This window comes from Carlito syrichta, unplaced genomic scaffold, assembly GCF_000164805.1.
Source record: "Carlito syrichta isolate Samal-C Ts95f unplaced genomic scaffold, Tarsius_syrichta-2.0.1 Scaffold301693, whole genome shotgun sequence".
NCBI classification, from domain to species: Eukaryota; Metazoa; Chordata; class Mammalia; order Primates; family Tarsiidae; genus Carlito; species Carlito syrichta.
The window spans coordinates 536,168-562,795 of NW_007245789.1; the positions used below are offsets into that span (position 1 = coordinate 536,168).

The 26,628-nt window shown below is 49.2% G+C and overlaps 1 protein-coding gene across 2 annotated transcripts in view; it reads left to right on the plus strand.

Moving 5' to 3' along the window:
- FAM19A5 (family with sequence similarity 19 member A5, C-C motif chemokine like) overlaps nucleotides 1–26,628 on the plus strand; it is a 274,406-nt gene that overhangs the window by 602 nt on the left and 247,176 nt on the right. The gene's annotated exons all lie outside the window — the stretch shown is intronic.

Sequence of the window (26,628 nt, forward strand, 5' to 3'; positions counted from 1 at the left end):
GCTCGGGCTCGGGCTCGGGCTCGGGCTCGGGCTCGGACGCGCGGCTGGAGCTTCTGCCTTCCTGGGAAGCGGGCTCGCCAGGTGTTTTCTTAAAAAAGAGAAGTGAAGGGTGGGATACTCCGAGGGGGCCTGTCGCCGCCACGGGCATTTCTCCAATCATGTCTGGGACCAGAGCTGGCGACCCAGAGGATCTGGCACGGGGCCGCGGGAGCTGGGCTGGGAGTAGTGCGGGCTTGTCTGCGCTGGGGGCGCAAGCTGGGGCCTGGAGTGGTGGGTGACTGGTAACGGGCTCCTGGTTTCCTGGGGTGAGTGGGGGTGGTCTGTGTCTGGGCACATGTTCTGAGCTGGCTGAGTGAGGGGTGGTTGGAATCCCGGATGCAGACTTGGGACTTGGGGTGGGTGGGTGTCACCGTCCCAGGTTCGTGTTGACAGCTGGTCGGGGCGGGTAGGGGGCAGTCAGCGTCCCAGGCACAGGATCGGGCTGGGAATGGCGCGAGCTGGTCGGCTCCCGGCCTCCAGACACAGGCTCCTGGTCTCTTCCCCATCTCAGCAGGAGGGAAGGACGGGTGGGAAACACCTGTCATGGAGAATTGCCATGGGTAATGGAAAAATATGGATTCTTTACCAAAAAAAAAAAAAGGCCAGCGCCAAACCTCCCTGCCCCCCACACCACCTCCAGAGCCTCCTAGATCCCAGTCCCATGCTTCCACTGTCTCCAAAATGAAACCCCTGCGAGCCAGGGAGACCCGGGCAGCAGCTGAGTCGGTAGCCGAGTCCTGGGACAGCCCAGCCCGCATGAATAGGGAGGAAAACCCGGTGCTCAGAGCAGGAATTGTCCTACTTGTTTCAGCCCGGCTGTGCATTTCTCTAGAATTGCTGTGGCACCACGCGGGGAGGGAGCGCCAAACAGGAAGCTTCACAGTCAGCAGGGGTTGTAACGCGAGCCCAAGCAGGCAAGGCCATCCTAGGAGTGCCCCTGGGAACTCACTTACTGGCTGGCCACAAGGCACCTGCCCCTGAGTTCTCCCCAGCGGTCTCTGAGCCTTAGTGTGGTATTCAGGGGGTTCCCTAGCCGAACTCCAAGTGAGGTTTCTTTGTCCATGTTGAAAGGGTTGATGGCAGGTAAACTCTGTGTTGAAGAGAAGCCATTTGAATTCACTTCCTGGTTGCATTATCTAAGAGGGGGCTCATTCAGCAGTGTTTAGGGAGGAGACTGTAGTACCCTGAGCCCCATCCTTGGCTGGCTTCCAGAACCCAGGACAACAGGTACCACAGCCACCGCCCTCCTCCTCGCAGCTCTGCATGTGCAGGAAAAGAACAACTGCCAATTGTTACTAAGTACATGACACCCTAGCCCTGTGACTTCAACACTTTGCACACCCGGTGCCAGAGTGTTGCCCTGTACCACTTTCTCGATATATGCAGCGTCAGCCCTCTCCCGCCCTGTGCCACATCCTGAATCCCAAGGTGTTATCACTTTGTTCATCCTGACTGCTCACACCTTCCCAAGACTGTCACCTGCTCTGCTGAGTCGGGGTGTCAGCATGCAGACATCTGAGCCGGCTGCTCAGACACGCCAGCGATGAGAGATCCAGTTTCACAGGCTCATTCGTCTTCAAGAGACCTCCCTAGTGTTCTGGAAACAGCTATTCCACCACGACAAGGACATTTGGTGAAAGTGTCTTATCCAGAATAGCAGAAATCATTAATAACAGAAGCTTGGATGAACCACATTTTTATGGTTGTTTCCATCTCTATGTAATGGAATAATTGACAATAAGATAACATTTTTGGGCACACCCCATTACACCAGAAATGCACTTGAAGAAATTAAAACATTTCACTAAAATACAAAATAGACATAATAATAATTTAGCACTTGGAACTGCAGTCTTTGAGAAAAAAATACTTTTTAAAAAAAGAATTGATAAAGCTAATTAAATGCAAATTAAACAGTTCCTATGATTTCCACTCTCTCTTCCAGTATATCTGGAATGAGGAAGAATAGTTAGCATTCTTGTTGGTAAATTGTTTTTGTTATCAGTAAGGATTTTTATTACTCAAAATGTTTTTGTGTTATGGAACAGATATATTTATATCATATTAATTAGGAAAACTGATAAGTATCATACAGGATTCAATTATCCTGACTATTAAATCTGTGCGTTTCTCTGCAACACATAAGGGGTTCACTTCCTAGTGTTGCTAAAAGGAAACTGTATTATTTCTTGACCTGGTTTTCTGTTAGAGGGTATTCCACTGCTCTTGGCCCAGTGAAAGTCCTGCCTTCTTGCCTAAATACTGAGATTCATATTTAAGGAGATGGGCTCCACCCTCTGGCTGGAGAAAGACCTGCAGTCCACCAATTAGGCTCGTTGCTATAGTGACACAGCCTTGTCATTTTCTCCTACTGGGGAAGAATTGCCAGGAAAAGCAAAAAAAAAAAAAAAAAAAAGGAAGCGGGGAGGGGCCCTGGGTTGCTCAGATTAAAATGCATGCTCTGTCATCTGTGTACATTGTGTTGACAGTAGGGTTGGTTTCTTCCTCAGCCAATGCTGGTAATGAATTTACTTGAGTGATGATACCCTTTGATGAGAAGTTGAAACTCTTCTTCAGTCTGGTCTGAGGCAACCCCTCTGACTGTGACTTTAACAGAGCATATATAGATTGTTTCTCCTTAGCATATTTGGAGTAGAGAGGTGTGTCTGCTAGACATGGTTCTCGAATGGAATGGGATCTCTCTGACACAAGCAGAGCTGTTTGATGGTGTTCTGTGCTCCCCTGGGAAGATTTTATCTCTCCACTCTGGTTTATGGCATATTGGATATAATAACAGCAAGAAAGACTGAGAAAATGATGACCTATGACACCTGAGTCCTGACATTGGCACTTGTATGCCGTATTTAAATCAAGGTGAAGGACACTGCATGTTATCATAGATAGCAAGTCCCCTCTTCAGTAGGACTTGGTGGACAGGCAGACATTCCTAGCAGGTGAATGATGAGGGACAGTTCATATTTCAAAGTACCAGGGAGCTATGAGGAGGAGAGACAGTTTGACTATGTGTTTGACATAGTACTTTTTCAAATAAATCCCCTCAAAATTGAATTGTACCTTTCAGTTAAATTTCATATCCTCAACCGCGACTATGGGAGGAAATTACAAACAACTTTTGAATTGTTTTTAATCCATTAGAATACTAACCGAGCGTAAGCACTCTGGTGTTGCAGTTCCTTTATAAATACAATTTATTGCATATTTAGGAGAGATTAGACTTTGCTACTTTCCTGCTGTTCACATTTTGTTTCTGGAACTCTAGAAGAGGTGAAATTGAAATACTGGAGGCTTAATGAAGTGACACCATTCAGAAGTTTATTTTTTCATCTGTTTTTTGAAAAAAAAATTCTTACTGTGTTTTTATTTGATGAATTTTGGGCATAGAAAGATACACCGTTTCTTTCAAATACATAAAGATAAGTTACCTCTCTGAGATTTTTATTAGATAACCTTGATATCCTATGATCAGGGGGATTTTTACCCCCTCAAGGCATGTTCCCATGCGGAGACCCCCTAGGGGAGGAGACTTCTGGATGGGTCTAGAACAGTGTCTTTCTGAAGATCAGTGCTGACTCATGGCTGTAAAGTCTGACTGTGCCCCATTCTCCCTTACCCCCAGCTCCATCCTGACTCTTTCTCTGAGATACTATCAGCGGGGGTATTCACACTTCTCCACCGTCCATGCTGTTGTCTCAATCCCACCAGTGCCAATTTGGCTGGACTTCCCTGAGACCCAGGACACTCGAATCCATGAAAGGGACTCAGCTTGACAGTTCTGTTCCACATCAGGCCTCTCAGCTGAGCTCCACCCTGGAATTCCGAGCTCATGACCTGCCACTCGATATGCACAGAATGAAATATGTAGATCAACTTTTGTGGTGTGAAGTATTTTCAGGTGACTTTTATGGGCGTAATTATGGGAAAATGTTATGATAATGTGGCACTAGAAAAGGGAAGAAAAGCAAAACATTAAAATCCCCATTTCTTTATATAGCATCGCAGCTGCACCAATTTGGAAGGGCTCATTTTTGCATTAAAATGTGGTGCTCTGGAGTTAATGACCTCTACAGATTGCCACCTGTCACCCAGAGCACTGTCAGCAATGGTCCAGCCCCAGCAGTTGGGGAGAAGACTGATGAGGAGGACCCTGACCAGAATCTGCTCGGGCAGCCAGAATGAACACTAGGGTGGGGAAATTGTGGAAAGATTGACTAGTTTTTGTTTGAGGGAACTGTCATTGGTGGCGTCTCAGGGACCTGCATCAGTGTAGGTGCGGGGGGCCCACAGAGTCAGGTACATTCTTTTCTAAGTGCTGCCTTACACACTGTCCTGGGGCTTCCCCACTGACATGACTGTCACCCCCAACCATCAGCTGCCCCTTCTGCTCTATGGTTTCTGTGAAAGCCTGGGCAGGACTGCAGGCCCAAGAAGCCCCCCTGGAGCCACTGCCTGCTCCTTTCTTCCAGACTTCTCTGCTCTGGAGTGCATGCTAAAACTCCTGCAGCCAGCATAAGCTGTCTGGGTGCTGGGCTTTCCAGAAACGGGCCAGGCAGCTGGCAGCAGATCTGGGCAACTATTCTCATCTCTCCTTCACCCCAGTGAATGTGGCGGAGGGCTCCCGGAGGCTTTGTAACGTTTACTTATTTATTAAAATGGCTGGCAGGAATCGAGTGTAGAATTGCTTTTATCTCCAACTAGGCGAGCGGGACTCCTCTGGAATCCCCTGGTCCTCGCAGCTCCAGGGAGGCCGAGTTCCAGCTCTGCATGCCAGCGGCATCCTCCCGTGTGGCGGGTCTGGGCCTGGTGGAATGGCGGCCCGCAGCAAGAGCCTCCCTGGAAGAGGCCTCCCTCTTCCCTAGCACGTCACCTGCCATGGGATCAGCCTCCGCTTTGGAGGAGGGTGGGTCTGCAGCTCTCCTTCCATGACTGTTCAAATAAGGCTGGAGTGGTGGAAAGCCAGCCGTAGGCCCACGGGTGAGGCTGGAGACATGGCCTTCAGCATATTCATTTAATTAGTCTTGGGAGAGAGCCAGTCATGCACCAGGCCCTGGGGACAGGGATGGGCAGGATGGCCACTCTCCTGGAGCTTGCATTTGAGGGGACAGGCAGACATTCAGCGCAAAGCACCAGCAGAAGATGAGGAGAGGGCAGCTTGGGCCAGGCCCTGTGTTCTGGTGGGCTCTTTGTGCTGTCCTCTCTATGTTGCTGTCCAGCCCCCACCTCAGGATATCTGGGACCTCGCAGGGGAGGCAGGAGGCAGCCCAAAGTCTAGACCTGAATCTGGTTTCCATCTGGGGATCCTCCTTTTTCCCTGCCCTGCCTTTCTCAAGCCACCTGGGTTGAAAGGTAACTTCCCAGCACTGACCCTGCCCCTGGTCTACATGTCTAGTCCTTGTTCCAAAGGCATCTTGCCTGCCTTTCATCTGTCTGTGCCACATCACCTGAGACCCAGTGCTTGCTTTCCCTCCTGAATGCAGCAGCACTGTTCTCAGCGATCCCTCTGCCTTCAAAATCCTGCCTTGACAACCCCCCCCATCATTGACCTTTCCTCCCTGTTCTTCCCATCCCCTGGCTCACATCACTCAGGGCTTTCCACAGCTTAGTTCTTTCCTACCCAGGTGGGAGTCTCCTTCCCTCTTTCCAGCCCTGGAATCCAATTCTGAAAACAGCCTCCAGGATCTTCTAGAAGCTTCCTGGGAACCTGGTGTGTTCTCATTTCTCTCTTACACACTCCAGATCTGACATACTCCATGGTGCATTCCCACTGCCTGCAACAGCCCTGCTCCCGGTAACACTTCCATAAATGCTGTCGAACACAGGAAGGAGCAGTGAGCTGTACTGGTTTCCTAGGCCTGGCACCAGAAAATGCCTGGCCTCCCATCTTATAGGATCCCTCCTCCCTAAAGCTACTTTCCCATGCCCCTCTCCAAGGCCGTCCATGTTTATTGTGGTGGCCGCTGCCGGGGTGCCTTTGACTTAAGCTCTGAGCTTCCGGACATGGCTTGTTGCTTCCAGAGGGTGGACTGACTGGTTCTCTGGGAAAACACTTGTTTCAGCACCTGCTGGGCGGTGGGCTGCCACACAGAACTTTGCCTTGTCTTCAGTGGGCTGAAACTGCAGTGGGGCCATGGGCATGGAAACAGATCTGTATGAAGACATCAACCTTGCAGGCCAAGGGGCAAAAAGGAGTCAGGGATGCCTGGCCAGGCTTGGGACACAGAGGAGGGCCTGCTTGTTCTCTGATGTCCTCTAATGTCAACCACCCCACACTGATCTAGGCCAGCTCTGTCTCTGTTGGGACTGACCAGCTGGCCACCCATGCCCTGTCTGCTTATTTGGAGAGTTGTATCGTCCTGGTTTACAGGGTGCACTGCAGGCAGGAATAATACAGCTACCAGGGCCCCTGGTTTCATGTGAATTGTAACAACAAATTGACTATCCCAGGTAAAGAACCATTGGAGAATCTATTAGCATAGATACAACCCAGGCCTGGTACCTCTTAGTGTGTGGCTGATGTTCTCTGAATGGATAAAGAAAACAAAACATGGGGGAAAAAGCAACACAATAACACAGCAACAAACCACTTGTATCTGCATTCCACTCTTCAGAAAGATACTTGCCTCTGCTGGTCTCTCAGCCACTAGAAGAGGAATGGCTGGACCTGTGTCCCCTTTTTTATGAGGAGGGGTGAGGTTAGTTCCCAGCACAGGATTGGGAAGGAGCCTCACTGGCCATTGGACTCAGATGCCACGTCACTCTTCACAAGCTCGGGGGAGGGGATCACAGCTGGTGACCCACTCATGGGAAATCTGCTCTGCCGAGGACTAAGGCCCTCATTCTCCCACCCACCTTGGGTGTCCCAGACTGCTCCTTCCTCCCTTGCGCTTAGGGTCAGTCCTGCTATCAGTGGAAGAAATAAGCAGGGAGAGGAGAGACCAGTCACCTGCTGTCCCTCAGCGTTCCCATGATGGCATCATTCTTCTGTCTTCAGGGGATGCTGCAGTTGCCTCACTGCTGGTTTCCTCCTGGGTCAGCCCTTTACCCCTGTTTCTGTTCTGATACAAATCTCTAGAAAAGATGGTATTTCTGTCTCGGCACAGCCAATAAGCTGGAAAGAAGAAACTCAAGCTCCCAGCAGGGCAGAGGGCCTACCTGGCCAGGCATGTGTCCCAGAACCAAACAGTGGTCTAAGACTAGGAACATGGTATAGCTGGAGGACTGGGTGGGACTGAGGATGGGGGATATGGCTAGAGAACTGGGGGTGTGACTGAGATCTAACAGCTGGACTGGAGGGCAGGAGTGGGGCTAAATGACTAATGAGAGAGGTCCCAGTTGGAAGGCTTTTGTACTCTGAAAAATGACTATTTTGGATTCTGAGGATATCTCTGGTTCTGACACCATCTGATTAAACATAAAGTATTAATAATAAAAGGCATCCCTATGACAAGCTCAGTGTTTTATGGATACCCCTGGTAGGACTTTTCATGTTACCAGAGTGAAAAACTCTTCACACCCTGTCATCAACCTTGTCTTTTTGATCTGCCATTTTTATTCTCCTTAAAGACTTCTTTGTTGATTTATTGTAGAGACCAGGTCTCGCCAGGCATGGTAGCATGTGATTGTAGTTCCAGCTACTTGAAAGGCTGAGGCAGAAAGATTGCCTGAGCCCAGTAGGTCGAGGCTGTGGTGGCTGTGAGCATGTACCACTGCACTCCAACCTGGGTGACAGACTGAGACTCCAACTCAAAAAAAATAAGACTTCTTTGTTCTAATATCCTTCTAGTTAAGTTTCTCAGAGTGGCTTTTTGGTCTTTGGGGATCAGCCCATTCTCTGTGATAGGGGTCTGCCCTGTGCACCATAAGGGGTTGAGCAGCATCCCTGGCCATCTCCCACTCAATGACAATAGCCCCTTCTCCCAGTTGTAACAACAGAAGATGTCTCTAGACCTTGCCACCTGTCCCCTGCAAGCATCAACCCCATTGGGAACCCTACTCTAGCTTGTCTGGAACTTGTCCGTAGGACCCTAGTAAGTTCATCTGCAATAATATGTCCTGGTTTCGGGAATCAAGACTCTCTGGTCTTGGGGGCTCAGTGCCTGCCGGGTGACAGTCCTACAAACAATTTCTGGGTTTCTTCACTTCTGTAGCTGAACGAGATGGGTCTGAGGATGTTCAGTCTAAGACATCTTCCCCTGCAGGCGTCCCTCGTCCTGGTGTGACTACTTCTCTCTGCCAAGACAGCACGTGCAGGCTCTGCACAACCCCATCCCAGACCGTCTGAGCTGTTGGAAAGGCTGTCTGCTGGGAGGGGAGGTGTCTCTTCACGTTTCCACACACTTCTGTTTTCCAGAGCTTGGAACTAGCACAGAGTTCACGAGTTTCTTGCAGTCTCTTCTCGGTGTCTTAATTTCTCTGTATCTCACATGTAACTGTACTGTTGATGGTGATGAAGCCATTTAGAAGCAATCAGGTACTCCTGGACCAAAGGTGGCAACAGTGAAGCCCATCAGCCCTTCTCTTTGTCTACCTTGCTTTATGATACTCGCCTTTCCAAAAGGTGACTGGGTCACCAAACATGATTTTGGAGATTTCTATGATGTCTAGAGCCCACAGAAACAAATTTCATAAGCCCCTTCCTCTCTAGAAAGTTCTGCTACTGCTGACAGGACCCTTGGCTGCTTAGAGGTTGTTTTTATGTCTGTCTCTGAGAAGCTGGGGCTTATTCTGGTACCCTCCAGCTCAGCACTGGCATTCCCTTTCTATTCCAGCCTGCTCCCCTAACCCTAGCTGCTGTGCCTGGCTGAGCTCAGGTTTGTGAAACTCTCTGCGGGGAGGTGACACCTGGAGTCTGCCAGCCTACACTGGCAGGGCACGCAGGCCCACTATAAGCCTGGGTATTACCTTCCTGATAGGTAGTCTGTTCTTGTCCTGTGGTCAACCTCCTGCCTTGGTGCCACCTTCCCTTGCCCTTCTGCCCTTGTTATGAGTTAGGATTTCAGAGCTATTTTCCTCTCCTTTTTCGAGGGCAAAAAGTGGACCTTCCCTCCCTAGTCCTCATGCCATGCATGGGGTGGGCATATGCATGGAATGTGCTTGTGTTTATGTGTGTTCTCTCTCTCTCTCTCTCTTTTCCTCCCTCTCCCCCTCCCTCTCTCCCTCTCCCCTTTTCTCTCGGAAATCTTTGCACAGCTCCCTGGTCCAGTCAGTTAGAACCACACATTGCTTTGCATTCTGAGACTCAGAGTGTTTTAAATCAAAGCCATTGTCTGCTCCCTTCAAAGTCAGCAATCTCTGGAGACCCCTGTATTTGATAAGATGAGAGGAGGTTAAGGCATTTGCTCTTTGGGCCTCTGGTTCCCTGCCTGAAACTGGTGATGCTGATCACCTTCCAGGCTCAAGAGTTTATGATGATAAGAAGGAAGATGACTCACATAGGTTTGCAAGGTTCTATATCAGTGATCCCAGGTTCGAACTCCAAGGCTATAGAATGTAGCTGGCAGGCTTGCCGGGACCCTGGCCCTGTCCCTTGTCCCTGACCAACAACACCAGCTTAAAGTAACACCTGTTTGCTTTCTGCTTTAGCTCCATGAACTAAAGGACCAATGATTTCTGCCTGTAGTTCACACAATGAAGTTGAAGCATTGTTCAAAAAACACCTCTAGTGTTTTTTCAAATAAGAAACAGGTCACTTGGGTCACTGTGGTGCTAAGTGAGCTTGCATAGATGGACAGTAGGTGTCCCTGAGCACACGCTGGTCTCCTTGGGGCAACTGGGCATCCCTCTGCCTAGGAGGGAACTGTGGGATGTGCCAGGCCCTGAAAGCCTGGATGTGGTGCCCACCTTCTCTCTAGTTCAGCTGGAGCATAATCCTTATCAAAACACTCCTCATGCTTAGCAGGACTGACTCGCGCCTCCCATAATGATGTCGCTAATTGAGAAGTGAGTCATCCAGTATCTAGTCGGTAGTAACTCTGGGGAGCTGGCTGACATCGTGCTGTGTCCCAGAACCCGGCTTGCCACTACTGCCTCCAGGTTCCCAAACACAGCACAGACAGAGCTGGGAAATGCCAGGAGGTGGACCTGGTCCAGCAGTTTTAACTCAGGCCAGACTGGTGCCTATACACATGTTGTTTGTCCTGGAGGAGCTAACTGGGGAAGGAACTGGGTGGATGCTTGAGGTTCTGTTAGGGGCACAGCCCAGAATGTCACCCTCAAGGTCACCTCCCACTGGCTGCCCAAAGCCCCTTCCTCAGGTGGCACTTTCACTCTGTTCTAGTCACCTCCAATCAGGAAACCCCCTAGATTCAGACCAGTCAGCCGGGTTGTCCCAGGACATCTGACCCTGCCTCCCTTGCTGCCCCCTGCCCTTGCATTCAACCCTCTAGACATTCTGAATGACAGGCTGTTTCTCCAGCTGTGAGCCAGCACTCTGCTGGACTGGCTTTGCCTTCTCCTTGGCAAGCCTCCTCCCTCTTTGCCACCCAGGATTCAGTTCATGTTTCAGATCTGTGAAGGTCTGTGATCTAAATGCATGGAATGATTGGAGCGGGGCCTTCTCTCCTGGTCATGGTACACCCTGAGCAGCCCCCAAGGCCTTGAGGTTGCCTATGCCTGGCTCACCCACCTGCTGTCAGCAAACCCAAGGTTTGTTCACCGTCTAGTTTTATGCGCATTTTCCTGCATTTGTCTCTGGACCTGCTACCCTTGATACAGGATCTGGCAACTGGGTGATGCTCAGCAGAGACTGGGAGCATGAAGACAGGTCTGGCCATTTATTTTTCCTTCCTGGATTCTCTCCTGGTTCAGGCTCATCTCTTCAGGGGAGGGGGCACTCAGGGATTCCCAGGGAATGGTGGGAGAGAGATGGGGATGCAGGTGGGGATGACATAGAGGACTGAGCTCTACTGACATCCTAGCTTTGCCCCTCAGCAGATTGTCTTAAAGATGCAAGAGGTAGCCAGGCTCGGTGGCTCAGCCTGTAATCCCGTGCCTTTGGGAGGCTGAGGTGAGTGGATTGCCTGAGCATGCGGGTTCAAGACCTGCCTGGGTAGTGAGACCTCATCTCTACAATAAATCAAAAAATCAGCCAGGCATGGTAGCGTGCGCCTGTAATTCCGGCTACTTGGAAGGCTGAGGTGGAAGGGTTGCCGGAGCCCAGCAGGTCGAGGCTGCGGTGACCGGGAGTGGCCATTGCACTCCAGTCTGGGCGACGAAGTGAGACTCCAACTCAAAAAAAAAAAAAGATGCAAGAGGTGTCCAGTGACAGGAGTGTTGCTGGGCAGTACTTCTCAGAGTCTAAGATGAGGCTTGGCCATAGGGACTGTCAATGGAGACAGGTGGATGCCATCAGCACACTGGGGTGCAGGTAAACATTTGAAGGATGAAGGGGGTCCTCCCTTTCCCCAAGGAGGCTTTGCAGGCCCTGGAAGATCTGATGGGATGGGGTAATGGGAGCTGAGACAGAGTTGGGAAGCCTGCAAGGGCCTCCTTTCTCTGTCTCTTGGAAGCCCCAGGTTTGTGGCAGAGGGAGGACTGAGCCAGGCTGGAGAGTATGACCACTCTTCTCTCAACTCTCCTATGTGTACACCCCAAGGGTCCCATCCATCTACCCTACACACAGGTCCCAGGATTGTGTCTAGGCTTACTGATGACTCCAGGATGGTTTTCTGAAGGAATGGGCAGAATGAAGGAGCTGCCGAGATGGCATGTGTGGTGACTTTTTAGGGCATCCCATTAATTTCACTCAATCCCACCGGCTTTGTCTTCAGATTTGAATTTCAAGTAAGAAGGGGTAGTTAATACCATCCGGGTAGGCTCTCCCAGCATCACTGCTAACAGTCCATAACTGACATGTTTTTCTACCATGTGGGTTTTCACCTGATGCTTAGGAAAATCCATATCAGTGATATATCAATGAACATCTCTGAGTTTACATATTCATTTTTAAAAATCTATTGATAATAAGAAGACTGGAGAGTCTTCTTGGCCTGGTCGACCTGAAAATAAATCCACTCGGTGCTTCATTGCGACTGATGGTCGGGTATTAACAAAAATCAGAATTACATTGGGAGAGAAACTAGTTTGTTGTCTTTTCAATATCTGATCTGTATTTGATTTTATTAAATGTTGAGGCAAGTTCTCCTTAAGCATGCTCATGGCCTGTAGCCTGAATGTTTCATTTTGTCGGGGAGAGGAGACTTGAGCATTCTCCGGAGTGCTTTCATGTTAGGGTTTTGTAACATGCTAGAATGCTAATGACTCTGAAGCTGTCTTAAACTCTGCTTGGACTCACACGAGTGGTTTCTCTTTCGAAAAGACACTTTTGCTCTGTTTTAAAATTATTTATCTCCTGTAGCATTCCATTACCTGATATCTCTTCCCTGAATATAGCTAAATACCATTAATGGATTGTATAGGACTTGTGTTAATTAATTGGTGCTAATTTATGTTCTTTGGCTCCTGCCCTGCAGAGGCAGAAGGATGCAGGCGGCAAGGACCACAAGGGATCTTTCCATACTCTTCCATGTAGTTGTTCGTGTCTCATCATTGGCTCATTTTCAAGGGGCTCTTGCAGCAGTGTGGGAAGACAGTGGGGGGGCTTCTTTATACTATGTCTTTGAGGACCCTCCTATAACCAGGGCTCTGCCACGTTTGCAAGCTGGAGAAGGCAGGAACTTATGGAGAGAAGGGCTTTAGTGTCCTCTGAGAAGAACATCTTGAGAACAGGGCAGGATGTGGTTCGTTTGCTGAACACATCTAAGTAGTGAAAACCCTGTAAGGAGCCTAATGTGTGGAGAACACTGACTCATAGGCCCCTGAAGGAAGATGTGCTTGCTCTGGTGTCCTGGTCACCCCACATTAAACCTATTGTCCATGCCAGAGTAGATGTGAATTCGTGAATTTGAGAAGGTTTCAGAACCCACAGCCTAGATGTGGGCTCCCCAAACTGAGAATAACAGCAAAACATGTCACCAAAAATACTCGAGACAGTGGAAGCCAGGAGCCAAGGGCTTCCAAGTTTTTTTCTGGACTTTCTCATGTTTAGAGCCATGGGTCACCCTCCCATTACAAATCCAGTCTTTAAGAAGACTATGCTTTAGTCAAAATTAGTGTTTTGTTGAAAACAGACATGAATTTCCTGAAACTAGTCCTATTTTGGTCTGCTTTTGCTTCTACCATTTTGAGGTTCTCAGATGAAAAGTGAAGAAGTTTTTTAAAAATGAGAGAAGCTCTAAAAGCCTTGAGTTGACTGTCACTGTCCTTGTGGTGATGTTAAATGATGCTCACATCCCCATGAGCTACTCAGGCGTCCGATGGTTTCTGTTACATCCTAAGAAGCAGTCTGTCTCCACAGCACACCGGCATCTTGTGACCTCCAGCAAGTGAGATAGCATGCGAGCTTGTGTTTTTCACCATGGGGCCTTCCTCTTGATATCCCACCTCATCAGGGCTTGACCCTAGAACCTGACACTCAGTCTTCCTTCTCCATTCTTGGTGCCAGAGATGGTGTTCCCTACCCTGCCGTGGAGTTCTTGGGGAGGTTGGAAGAGGTAAGTGATGGCAGGAGACAGGAAGCCTACCCCAAAGGGAATGATTTGCTCTTTGGAGTGGGAAGAGTGCTGAGCCTTGTGGAACCAGAGCCTTTGCTGGGTCATAGTCTCTTCTAGAGCTGGTGCCCACTGTGGTCCAACACGATGTCCCCTTGAGTCATAACCAGAGACAGTATCTCATACCTTTGACCCTGACTTTGAAGACTATCTGGGGCAGGTGTTTTCACTTGCTAAAGACCCTTCTTTAGCTTTCACTCTGTGGGAGGTGACTGAGCTCACCCAAGGCCCGCAGCTGTCCTGCAGTCAACCCCTTATCTCTGAGTCCCTGCTGTGACCCTGATATTTAGACTATGTTTCCTCCTGGGGCTTCTCACTCCGTTTTTCCACCCAGAGTTCCCACCTAGTCTCGGGCACTGCCTCCCAGAAGTCACTCCCATGTCCTGACCAAGCCCTCATGCCTCTCACATTCCTGGTAGTGTTCCATACTCACAATTCTGTGGTGACAGGGGCTGAATCTGATGCCCAGAGGGAGATGTGCTGCCACTCACCAGGGCTCTGAGTGCGTGACACCAGCCAGGCTTGTTCATGTAGTACAGCTTGCTGGACCCCACAGGATCATTTTGGGGAAGATATGTACTGGCATCTGCATTCCTTTAGCTGCCGTTCCTGTGATGAGCTGAGCCCCGTGTGCACTGTGACTGTAACGAGCTGAGTCCTGCATATGCTGTGTCTATTTTCTTCCCTTTAACAATGACCCTTTGAGGTGGGTGCTTTTGTTCTCATTTTAGAGGGAAACAGGGACCAGTGAAGGTAAGAGACATGTCATGGCCCCTTGATAGCAGGACCATGGGGCCCCGAATTGTACTCCTAACTCTGATGACTCAGGCTTCTGAGCTGCTGGTTTTCCAGCGTCCTGGAGGTTGGCTGGCAGGCCGTGTTCCTACACGCCCAAGCTGTGCTGAGTGAGAGACACACTGGGTTCCCAGAATTGGTCCCTCCCTTGCTCTTCATCAGAAAAATTCTCTGGATATCTTGCAGGGCCACATGGATATACATTACTGAAGGATCCAATCTGAATCCTTTTACTAGGGACCCACAGCCTGGTATTGAAAGGGACAGAGCCTTAGGGGGTCTTGGGAGATTCTGACATCCTCAAAGAGGTGCCCTGTGATGGGAAGTATGGCCCTTGTTCAGGGCATCCAGTCCTGGAGCACACAGTGGGGAACAGTCCAGGCCTCATGCTGGGAGAGGCAACTGCTCACTGGCATGGGATTGTTGAATCCATGCCCTCTCAACTCAAAAGCAGCTGGGTGGCTAAGAGTGGGATTGAGGACTTTTTGGAGAGAGGAGGTGGGGGCTGGTCTATGTGAGGACCCCCAGCAAACCTGCACCCTCAGAATGCCCTGTTCAAAGCCGCTCTCTGGAAAACTGCATAGTCCTTAAAGATGTGATATTGATGTGCTTGTTTTGCTTGTTCTTTTCCCCCTCTGATTACCAAATAGATGTTTGTTATAGAGTGTGTGTAACATACTGAAAAATTACACAAGAAAATAAAAATGGTTTGTACTCATGGCTCCAAGATAACCCAGGTTAGTGTTCTGGGATTTTGTTCTCCAGGCGCCTTATCTGAGGTGCATGTGTTTTCACGAAATTGGGATCATACTGTTTAGCAAACATTCTTTTTTTAATCCAGTCGTGTCTAGGGATCCTTCTCCCAAGCGAGGGGAGCTCTGCAGCAGAATGATTTTCAGGAGCTGTGCAGAGTGGGAAGCTCTTCTTAGAGAGAAAGTCCTCTGGGTTTGATCATTCACAAGTTCATTTGATAGAGTTCAGTTGCATTCTTTCCTTCTGGGTGACTGGGCGAGGTGAGGGGTGGAAGTATGGGCATCTTGCTGTGTGGCATTTGCTGCATATTGGTCAGACTTTCATAGGTTCTTTATTTGAGAAGAAAGAATTGCACAGACTGCTGACTACACGTGGTAAAGCCGAGGAAAGAACAGGTACAATTTCAGGGTGCAGGTTCCTGTTCTGAGTTAATCTGCCTCACCCCCAGCTCTGGCAGGACACAGAAGGAAGAGGTGGTACCTGGCAGAAAGTGGGCTAAGGTTGTTCCAGGAACTCTTCAGTGCAAGTGACTTTTCCCAGTGTCCCAGGATGACTCTTTGAATCACAGAGACCCCTGCAAGCAAACTTGTTAGGATCCTTGCATGCGGTCTGCAGGCAGAACAGGCAGAGGGGCTGCAATGGTGTGGCTTCAGGGAGCTTGGGTGCCTCCCATACATCCCACTCTATCCCTCAGAGTCCTCTGACCTCTGCAGTGTGGAGCTCACTGCACAGGATAACTGTGACTGGATACCGTTATCTGCTGGTGTGTCTGCTCACAGGTGGGCTGGAACCCTGGACACTGAGATGAGGCAGGTCAGAGTGTCCAGGCAGATGGGTGGCCCAGCAGTCAAAAGGAGACACTCCCAAACTAGCTGCAAGGTCTCAGTAGGAGCTTTTGGGGAAACTTTCTTAGATTAGAGTAGAAACTTACCTCCTAACCCCATCTACTCTTCATATGGAATGACCCCAACACCATGACAAGTAACAGTTGCCATCTGTGCCATTCTGTGCCAGCATCTTGCTGGCTCACATTGTTTGCCTTTGGTATTGAACTGGTTGCTTCTCAAATGTCCTGCTGCTCAGGGATCCATCATTCACATAAAAGTTCATTGACTTTGGCAAAGAGGACATTTCTTAAGCCACTTCTGGGTGCAGGCAGGTATTTCACTACATTGATCATCCCAGTGAGAGATGGGCAATATGATTCCTTTTTTGCAGAAGAGATATAAAAGGTCTCAAAGGGCCACAATGGCTCTCTCTTACCTGAGTGTGGTAGGGCTGGGATTTGAACACAAGGTCTCCTCAGTTCTCGATCTTGCCATTAAATGGTGTGAAATGCCTCCTGACTCAGCAGGGTGTGAAGCTGGCTGGCTGACAGGGACACTGCTACCAGCCTTTTATTATGTCCACCTGGGGACCAGTGAGGAGCATTCCCCAAGAAGGCATCCTGGGCTGTGTTTGCAGTTAGTGTTGTTGTCTGCAATGACATGCCCAATTTAGACCTGCTCTATTCCCTATGGGCCTGCATCCCAGAGACCACCCTCAGGCTCCAAGATTCCCTAGAATCATATAGTTCAGAAAAGCTGTTATACTCCAGGTTATGGTTTATTCTGATGAAAGGACATAAATTTAAAACAACAAAGGGAAAAGGCACGTGTGAACAAGTCCGTAAACTAGCTGATGCGTAATCTGCTTACATTGACATAGCATGGCTGAGGCCTCAGGCATGCATAAACATCCTTATGGGACAGAGTTTTGCAAAGACTCAGAGCTCAACTCCCAGGAGCTGACCTATTCCTCCCTTGGGAATGCGCAGATTTGAGCAACCCAGGCCAACTGAGGTCACCCTTCCCTATGCACCCTGACAAACTGTGTGCTTATTCTCATTCCCTTATCTCTAGGGTGCAGTGTATGGCACTGGGATGCTGGCCTGCACAGAAGCACCCTCTTTCTGCAGCCTCACATTTGCCCAACCCTGGACTTCATGACTTTTTATGTCTTGTTTTGATGCCAGAAAAATAAATGACCTTCCATGGAGGTGAGACCAGGTGTTGCCCATGCAGCATGATCTAGGCAGCTTCAGAAAAGGAAGTCTTTCCATCCAGGAACTTGATGTCCAGAACTCTGTTCTGCAAACATGTGCTCCCTGGGGGAACGTGGGCTCCTCCAAAGTCCTTTGAGAAGGGCCCATCCAGGGAGAAGAACTCTCTTTGTGGTTCCTTTACAGTCTTAACATTCTGCTCAGAAATAGTGTGGCAAAAACACAGTGTGACTGTGTTGGAGGACTCCTTATGACTGTGGATTGTGTATCTGAGACCACAGGGGTGAAGGGCAGGGACTTTAATGTGGAGGAGCTGGCTTCAAGTATTCCCATGTCACTTCTCCCTAGTGGTGGCCTTGAGCAGGGTACTCTGCTAGCCTGTCCTCAGCTGTACACCCAAGATGGCCAGTGCTACCCTCCTAGATGCTGATGAGAATAAAGGGAGGGCTCCAGGCCCTGGGACAACACCTCCCTCAGGGCAAACAACAAATGATCAGTTGGCCTGAGTGCTAGTTTACTGTGTTTGGTGGGCAGCAGGGTCCCCTGACCACCAGGATCAAGCAGGGAGTGCTGCACAGGCTTATGGGTGATGTGAGTTTGTCAATATCCCTGGAACATGAGGAGGGCTGAACATATCAGAGCTGCCATAGTGTTGGGACACTACTAGATTTAATTCATTGGGAGATTTGGGGATTTCAGAAGATGTCCCCACCTGCCCATACCTGAGAGGTGCTGAATGGTGTGGGGAGAACCCAGAAGCCCCAAAGCTGTGCTTTGCAGGGCAAGGAGAGAGCCACTGAGAACCAGGGTGTGAACAGAAAGAGTGGCCATCCAGGTAGGTTGGGGCCACGTCACTGAGGCTATGGCCTGGTTTATTGGGAGTGAAATGAAGGTTTGGTCTCTCCTGAGAGACCTGTGTTGATCCCACCCTGTGACTGTGAAGGCCCGAGGAGTCCTTGGAAAATCCTCAAGCATGGCAGCATCAACCAGGTGCTGGACTTCTTTGAAGGAGAAGCTTCAAGGGACATTCTAGAATGCACTCACTGGTTTGTAACTGCTTTTGCCCAACACACCTTTCCAGGATTGTACTCAAGGAATCTCCAGGGTTTACTCTGTCCTCAGAAAAAGTGCATTTCCCCATGTGTCCTCTATTCAGAGGGAGGATGTGTAGTGGGCTCTCCAAAGATGGTGAATATTGTCCTGAGGATGGAAAGGGGGAGAGAGGGCGTTGACCAAGACTGCCGGCATGGAGTCAGGATAAAGACAGAACGGTATCAGAAGTTTCCACCAAAGAACTGTCATGATGAATGGCACTCTTGCAGCATGGGCTCCCCTCCCTCCAAGGCTAACACTGGGTGTTTGGGAAGAGTCCAGTGGGCCAGTCAGTTAGAGGTTCCCTGTTGGGAATCCCTGTTGTAATGCCTTGCCTCAGTCCTGGCCTAACCCCACACTAGCTGGGTCAGGAGGTTGCCTGCTGGGCCTCGGTGTTCTCACCCATTCACTAGGGAGAATCACCACCCTGCACCTGCACCTTGAGTGGTTGTGACCAACACAGAGTTGGGAGTAAGAAACAGAGGAGTGGGTGGCCAGGTGAGGAGGGTTTTCATATGAGAAATGCATCCTGCTGCAGTGAGTGGAGGAGAGGAGATGATAGTTGCATGGAGGTTGCTGCAGTCACCCGGCATCCCGGAGGGCAGAGGGTGGAGCTCTAGGGACAGAACCTGCGAGACGATGCCTTCAAGCACTCAGCCATCCCAGGACCTTCCAGGACTCAGGCATCCCAGGATCTTCAGGCACTCAGGCATCCCAGGACCCACAGACTTCTCACTGTTCTGGCTCTGCCTTTGACCTTGGGGTTTATTTTCTCTTTTATTTTTAGTTGGCATGCAACAATTGTACATATTTATAGGACACAGAGCAGTGTTTCAATACATGTATACATTATGTAGTGCTCAAATCAGGGTACTTGGCATATCCATGACCTTTAACATTTATTTGGGATGGGAACAATTAAAATCCTCTCTTTTAGCTTTTTGAACGTATACCATAAATTGTTGTCAACTATAGTCACCATACAGTGGTGTTTTGGAGCAGTAGAACTTATTCCTCCTGTTTAGCTCTAACTTTGTATCTGTTCACCATGCTCTCCCTATCTTCTGTCCTTCCTTAGCCTCTAATAACGATAATTCTGCTCTCTACCTCTATCAGCTCAATTTTTATTTTGGGGGGTTAGCTCCCATATATTTGTGAGAATATGTGATATTTGTCTTCCTGTGCCTGGCTTATTTCATTTAGCATAATGTCTTCCAGGCTCATGCACATTGTTATGAATGACAAGATTTCCTTCACTTTTTATGACTGACTAGTACTCCGTTGTGTGTATACCACATTTTCTTTACTCATTCATACATTGATGGACACTTGGGTTGAATCCATATATTGGCTATTGTGAATAGTGCTGCAATAAACATAAGGGTGCAGATATACTGATTTCCTTTCCTTTGGATCACATGGTAGTTTTATTTTTAGTCTTTTGAGAACCCTCCATGCTGTTTTCCATAATGGCTGTACTACTTTATATAGCCACCAACAGTGTATAAGAGTTCCCTTTTCTCTGCATCCTCACCAACATTGGTTATTTTTTTGTCTTCTTGATAATCACCATTCTAACTGGGGTGAGATGGTATCTCATTGTGGTTTTGATTTGCATTTTCCTGATGCTTAGTAATGTTGAACATTTTAACACCCATTGGGGAAAGCATGTACTCTTCAACAAATGGTGCTGAGAAAATGGGATATTCATATGTAGAAGAATGAAACTAGACCATATCTCTTACTATCTACAAAAATCAATTCAAAATGGATTAAAGACTTAAATATAAGACCCCAGACTATAAAACTACTAGAAGAAAACCAAGGGGAAACACTTCAGGACACTGGTCTAGGCAGAGATTTTATAGATAAGATTACAGCCGGGCTCGGTGGCTTAGCCTGTAATCCCGTGCCTTTGGGAGGCTGAGGTGAGTGGATTGCCTGAGCCCGCGGGTTCGAGACCCGCCTGGGCAGTGAGACCTCATCTCTACAATAAATCAAAAAATCAGCCGGGCGTGGTAGCGCATGCCTGTAATTCCAGCTACTTGGAAGGCTGAGGCAGAAGAATCGCCGGAGCCCAGAAGGCCGAGGCTGCGGTGGCTTGGAGCAGCCACTGCACTCCAGTCTGGGCAACAGAGTGAGACTCTAACTCAAAAAAAAAAAAAAGATAAGATTACAAAAACATAGGCAACAAAAACAAAAATAGATAAATGTGACTGTGTCAAACCAAAACTTTCTGTACAGCAAAATAAACAACCAACAAGCCGGGCTCGGTCGGTGGCTCAGCCTGTAATCCCTCGCTTTGGGAGGCTGAGTGGATTGCCTGAGCCTGCGAGTTCGAGACTCGCCTGGGCAACTTGACAAGACGTCATCTCTACAGTAAATCAAAATATCAGCTGGGCATGGTAGCGCATGCCTGTAATTCTGGCTACTCGGAAGGCTGAGGAGGAAGGATTGCTGGAGCCCAGCAGGTCGAGGCTGCAGTGGCCGGGAGAGGCCACTACACTCCAGTCTGGGTGACAGAGTGAGACTCCAACTCAAAAAAAAAAAAGAAAAAGAAATAACCAACAGAGTGAAGAGTCAACCTGTGGAATAGGAGAAAATAATTGTAAATTATTCATCTGGCAAAGGCCTAGTATCCACAAAATATAAGGAGCTCAAACAACTTAACAGCAAAAGAACAAATAATCCCATTTTAAAAAGTGGGCAAAGAATCTGAATAGACATTTGCCAAAAGAAGACATACAGATGCCCACCACTGATCTTTTGTTGAAGTTCAGTGTTCGTTGTTTTGGAAAGAAACTTACCATTAATTGCAATGAAATTAAATGTGATTGTAAACCTTCATTCTGTAATAATAAACTTCAGATTTCAGAGAAAATGAAGAATGCTAATCTCTGATGAACTACTCTTACAGTAATTATTGGGAGTGGGTACGCTGCTGTATCATTGAGTCTTGCTGCAGCCTGTGATACTTGATATGAAAGCCTCCGTGTCCAGGAAGCTCCCCTGGTTCCCCTCCCCCACATTCACTGGGCTCAGAGCTCCCTGGCTAATTATGAAAGAAGAGGTGGATAGTGATGTATGTAGACTGAGACCTGCGTCTCTGTCATTTCCTGACCCTACCCAAGCAGGCAGACCTGGGTATTTCAGACATTTTGTAGACTTTCCTCCAACACCCCAAAGCACTTGGATCCTTAAAGAACATGCTTTAGTTGTTTGCAAAATCCACTCCTTTGGAAATTTCTCGCTCGTTTCCTGATGTGAGGGAGGGGGAGAGTGTGCATTCTGGTGGGTCCTGGCCCACATGGACATTGGTATCATCTGTTATGGGGAGGGGACATACTTGTCTGATGACACAAAACAATTTTAGAGTGGACCAAGACAATGGAGAAGCCACAGCTAGTCTCTGCTCCACTGGAAAGTGGAAGAGCAGAGCCTCAGGGAGCCTTAGGCGCAGTGACAACCCTGGAGGAGGAAGCTGGGAGTGAATTCTTGGACCTTCTCCCCCTGGACCCTGATTATGTCCCCTGGTGCTTCTGCTTTCTTTGTGGACCTGAGCCAAGACTCTGGTCATCACCTGCCAACAGAGAAACTGACCAGGCCTGGACTCCTGCAGGAAAATCCACCTCTGTTGGGTATGGCCTCTTTTGGCTCCTGCTTCTTGGCAAACTGGGTCAGGTGGCTCACGCTTCCCAGGAGGGGTGAGCAACAGCCACCTGCTCCTCCTTCTCCTCCCTCTCCTCCTCCTCCACACACCTCCCCCCGCCACACACACACACACACACACACACACACACACACACACTTATCCTCCTCCTTCTTCTCTCGCTGTCTTCTGGGGCTTTGTGTCTGCACAGATGGGTGTATGCGTGTGTGTGGCACCCAATGGGAGGGAGGGAAGTTTATAAGGACAGAAGCACACTCCTGTTGGAAAATGCCCTTCAGGCAGTGCCGCACTCCAGGTCTGCAGAAAAGTCATTTCTCCATTTCTATAGTACAACATGCACTTGCCAAGCAGAGTCAAAGCTCTGTGCATTCTCCAATAGACAGAGGAGTCTGCTCCACCAAGACCCGTTCACTCTGCTGAGCTCAACCCCTGGGCTCCTACAGGGTCATTCTCCATTCTCAAGGTTGTGTCCTGGCCCTGGCATGGAAAGGCCCTGAAGCCGACCTGTCGCTTCAGGGATCAGAGATGAAGCCTCACTTATAGAATTTGTCCATGACTGCTGCTGCTGGCAGGTGCTTCCTGTGCTGGGAGAGCCTCTGGGCATGCTGTGGAAAGGGTAGGGGGAAGCCTACTTGTGTATGGTGTATCTCCCCGAGTTCAGGTTGATGTCTGGTCTTGAACAGTTTAGTGGGCTCCCCTGACATGGTTACTTACAGTTAGGAAATGGGGCTTAGTGTAAGAAGAGGTGCACTCACTGGTATCCCCAGTCTGAGACTGATGACCAAGGATGGAGGCCCAGGACACAGAGCAGCTGGGAGGGCTACAAAGGGCTGAGCCTAGGGAAGACAGCCGGTGCAGACTGGGCTTGGGGAAAGTGGTCTGTGTCCTCCCACTCCACCCTTATTCCACACATCTGCACCCCCAGGGTGGTCTGGTGGACCCAGGCTTCAAGGGGACCAAAGCCCCCTGAATGTCTAGCAGGAGGCAGTGCCACTGTGACATGTGATTCTTGCCTCTGGTCTCCTCCGTTCCCTCTCGCTGCCATGGCCACAATGCAGCAAGGAAACGGTCCCCTTCTGCTCCACTCACAGAGAGGTAGTACTTTTAAAAAGTGACTTTAACAATAATCACAACAAAAAAGGAAAATAACCAAGTATGAAACAACCACAAGCAAAGAACCAATGCATATGCTGGTTGGCTGGTCGGAGTGGTATGCACATGTGTACGTGTAGGATAATTCTTTTCTTTTTTTTTTTTTTTTTTTGAGTTGGAGTCTCACTCGGTCGCCTAGACTGGAGTGCAGTGGCTGCTCCCGGCCACCGCAGCCTCGCCTACTGGGCTCCAGAAATCCTTCCACCTCAGCCTTCCGAGTAGCCGGAATTACAGGTGCACGCTACCACACCCAGCTAATTTTTTTTGGATTTATTGTAGAGATGAGGTCTCGCTGCCCAGGCGGGTCTCGAACCCGCGGGCTCAGGCAATCCACTCATCCTCAGCCTCCCAAAGGCGCGGGATTACAGGCTGAGCCACCGAGCCCGGCTTAGGATAATTCTAACACTGTTGATCTCAGTGTACATTTCTGCCCTGGCAGAAGATTGGTCACATGAGGAGGGCTTCCTGGAGGAGGAAAAGCGTTTGGGTTCCTCTGTCTCCCCGAAGTTGTCAGCCCACCCTACCTCATCTACAGTGAGTCCTCTCTCAATATTGGTAATAGGTTCTAGGAGACTGAGATTCTATGCAAAACAACCTGGAATAGTGTCATTTCTTTCAACATTATTTTCTTATAACATTGATGAGGGGAAGAAAAGGTTGGTTTCATTATAGGTCATTTCACTTAAAGTCACAGTTTCCAAGAAGGTATTGCTGACATTGAGTGAGGATTGCACTTGCAGAGTTCAATGCAACTTTCTGTCAGCTCAAGTTGCCTTTCAATTACTCAGATGCATTCTTTTACAGGCAACACTAAAAAGCATCCATAAAGCTAATAACTGTGATTACTGAGTGCCTGCCACATGTTCCCTCCACATGGGTTGGTGTGGCTGGACCCATTTCAGACTCTAGGACCCAGAGGCTTCCTGAGGCTGGTGGTCAGCTCAGAGCAGGACACAGCCAGGAGAGCCTGAGAGCCTGGCCAGGCCTGTCTGACTGTGGAGCCCTCATCTGCCCTGTGGGTCCCACAGCAACCCCTAGCCTCAGGTAGTCTGCAGGTTGATGGAGCTGTGCTATACTTTTCTCTCAGCAGGAATCCTAGGTGTGACTTCCTTTGGTCTTGTTTGTGACCCAAAGAGAAGACCCACCCATCTGTCTGCTCATTCCGCTGTGCCATCCCCTGGGATTTGCACTTCACAGCTCTGTCTAGTGATGCTGGGGGTGAGAGACAGGCAAGAAGGGGTGCTTGGCCTGGTGACCTGATCATGGATGAGGGCTCTTGGCTGCCTAGCAGGGCAGGAGAGAAGGGGAAGGACTCAACCCTCAGAAGATGTTTCCTGTCCATGTCACTTTCCATTTCATTTCACTTTCCTGTGAGATCTCAGTTCTCCAACGAGAAGATTTCATGCATCTCTCAGGAGGTGCTGACTCCCCAACTTGGGGCTGAGCATACAGGCTCAGAGAAGGAAGCCCAATAACTGCCCGGAGGTCACCACTAATGCCAGGGACCCTTCTTGCACCCCATGTCCCCCTGCCACAGATCTGTTGCCCAAACATGTGTTTAGGCTCTGGATGGATGAGATGAGCACATGCTCCTCCGAAATTCCAAATTGTAAAATTTTCCCCTCAATTAATGTAAAATAAGTTTTGGGAGATGGCAGTAGGCATTGGAAAATTAAATGACACCTTCTTGGCATCTCGTGTTGGTAAGAAGGCCAACTTATTGTTTTTATACTACAATCCCTAAGTAGTGTCAGATTGATTAATTTATTGAAAACCTGTTACTTCTTAATACATTCAACATTGAGACCCAAGGGCAATTTCGCTCTAATCTTTAAGTCTCGGCTCTCTGTGAGCATCAACACGGGGTCAACAGCCTTCTTGAAGTGATTATGAGCTCTTGTCCTGTAGGAACCTGCCATGATCTTAAGCATCTTAAGAAAACGTGGGACAGACCCTTTAACTTTTCCCCAGGGTGGCTTCTGTGTTGGGCAAAGTGGAAAGTCTGCCTGCCCCATCCTCGTCACCAAGGTGATTCATCCCAGGTTAGCATGACCAGCCTAGGATATAGGGAAATAATCTAATTGAGTACAAAACACAGCTCTGAGCTTCCTAGCAGACTAGACAAAAAGGGAAAAATCCAGTGGTCATGTAACTTTCATAGTCTACCTGTGATCCTCAGTGTCTTAGAACATTGAAGCAGCCCTAATGGGGCTATCGCTCTGGGCTAATACCAGGGTGGCACTCTGGGAAATTATCTCTAACCTCAAAACCATGCAGGGTTGGCACGGCCATTTCCTGTTTGTTTGTTTGTTGTTGTTGTTGTTGTTGTTGTTTTTGTAAAACCACAGAGGCCCAGAGTTGTACATGCCACAGGCCTCACAGTCAGCAAGTAGTAGAACTTAGGAATCTTTCCATAATGAGAGGCAGAGACCCAAATAAGCTGGTGCAGAGCTGGCTATCACAGGAGCTTCTGGGCTGGGCAACTGACTGCATGGGGCTAGAACACCCCAACTGCAGCTTCTTGTTCTGCCTGATCCTTGCAGGTGACCCCTTCTCTTTGGTCACCTTCACTCTGCCCCTCTCCTTTGACATGTTGGCCTCAGACCACAGGGAATCTCAACTCTTTCTATCTGCCCGAAGGATCCTTCCAACTCCCCTAGTTCTTCTCATGGCTTTTCACCTGCTCATCTGTTTCTCCCTGGGACCTCTTTTCCCTGGGGACCTCTCTTCTTAAGGTGACCCTGACCTTCCCATTGCCTAATTCCAAGGGCATCCTGAGGCCTGATTGCAGCCAGTCCTACTACATCTAGCCCGATGCCGCCTTGTTCTTCCGTTCCTCGCATCTTCTCTTCCCAGGCTGATCCTGCTGGGATGCCCATGTCCACTGTGACCTGGGTCTACTTCTCTCTTTATTCTTCTGGAATGATCTCTCATACATTCGTTTACTGACCACCCCCATCTTGCTAGGCACTAGCTTCTTTTCTGGAGGACCTTGGAGTCTGAGGGGTCCCTGGCTCCATATGGGATAAGTATCTCCATGGGGAGTATGGAAGGCACCCAGAGGGAGGGGCCATCCAGGGAATTTGGGACAGTGAAGAGGGGCTTCTGGAGTCACACCTTGGAACTGGAGTTGGCATTTGCCAGGGGCTGGAGATCTCTGTTAGCTCCTCCCATCAAAGGCTCCAGCCACACCCACACCGCCCAGGAATCTCCATCAGTCTTTATAGGCAGGCGTCCTTCCTCCAGGGGGGCTGAACACAGAGAACCCCACACCACCCAGAGAAAGGCAACCCAGATGGCTGCCCAGTCCACCCTGGAGTCACCCCTTTTGCCCAGTGCCTGCTGCCTCTGTTACCACCACCACTGCTCAGCAACCTCTGGCCTTGACCTATCCCATCAGTGGGTTGAGGAAAAAACAAACTTGGTGAAATACGGCCTCAGTAGCAGCTTTCTGATTGGCC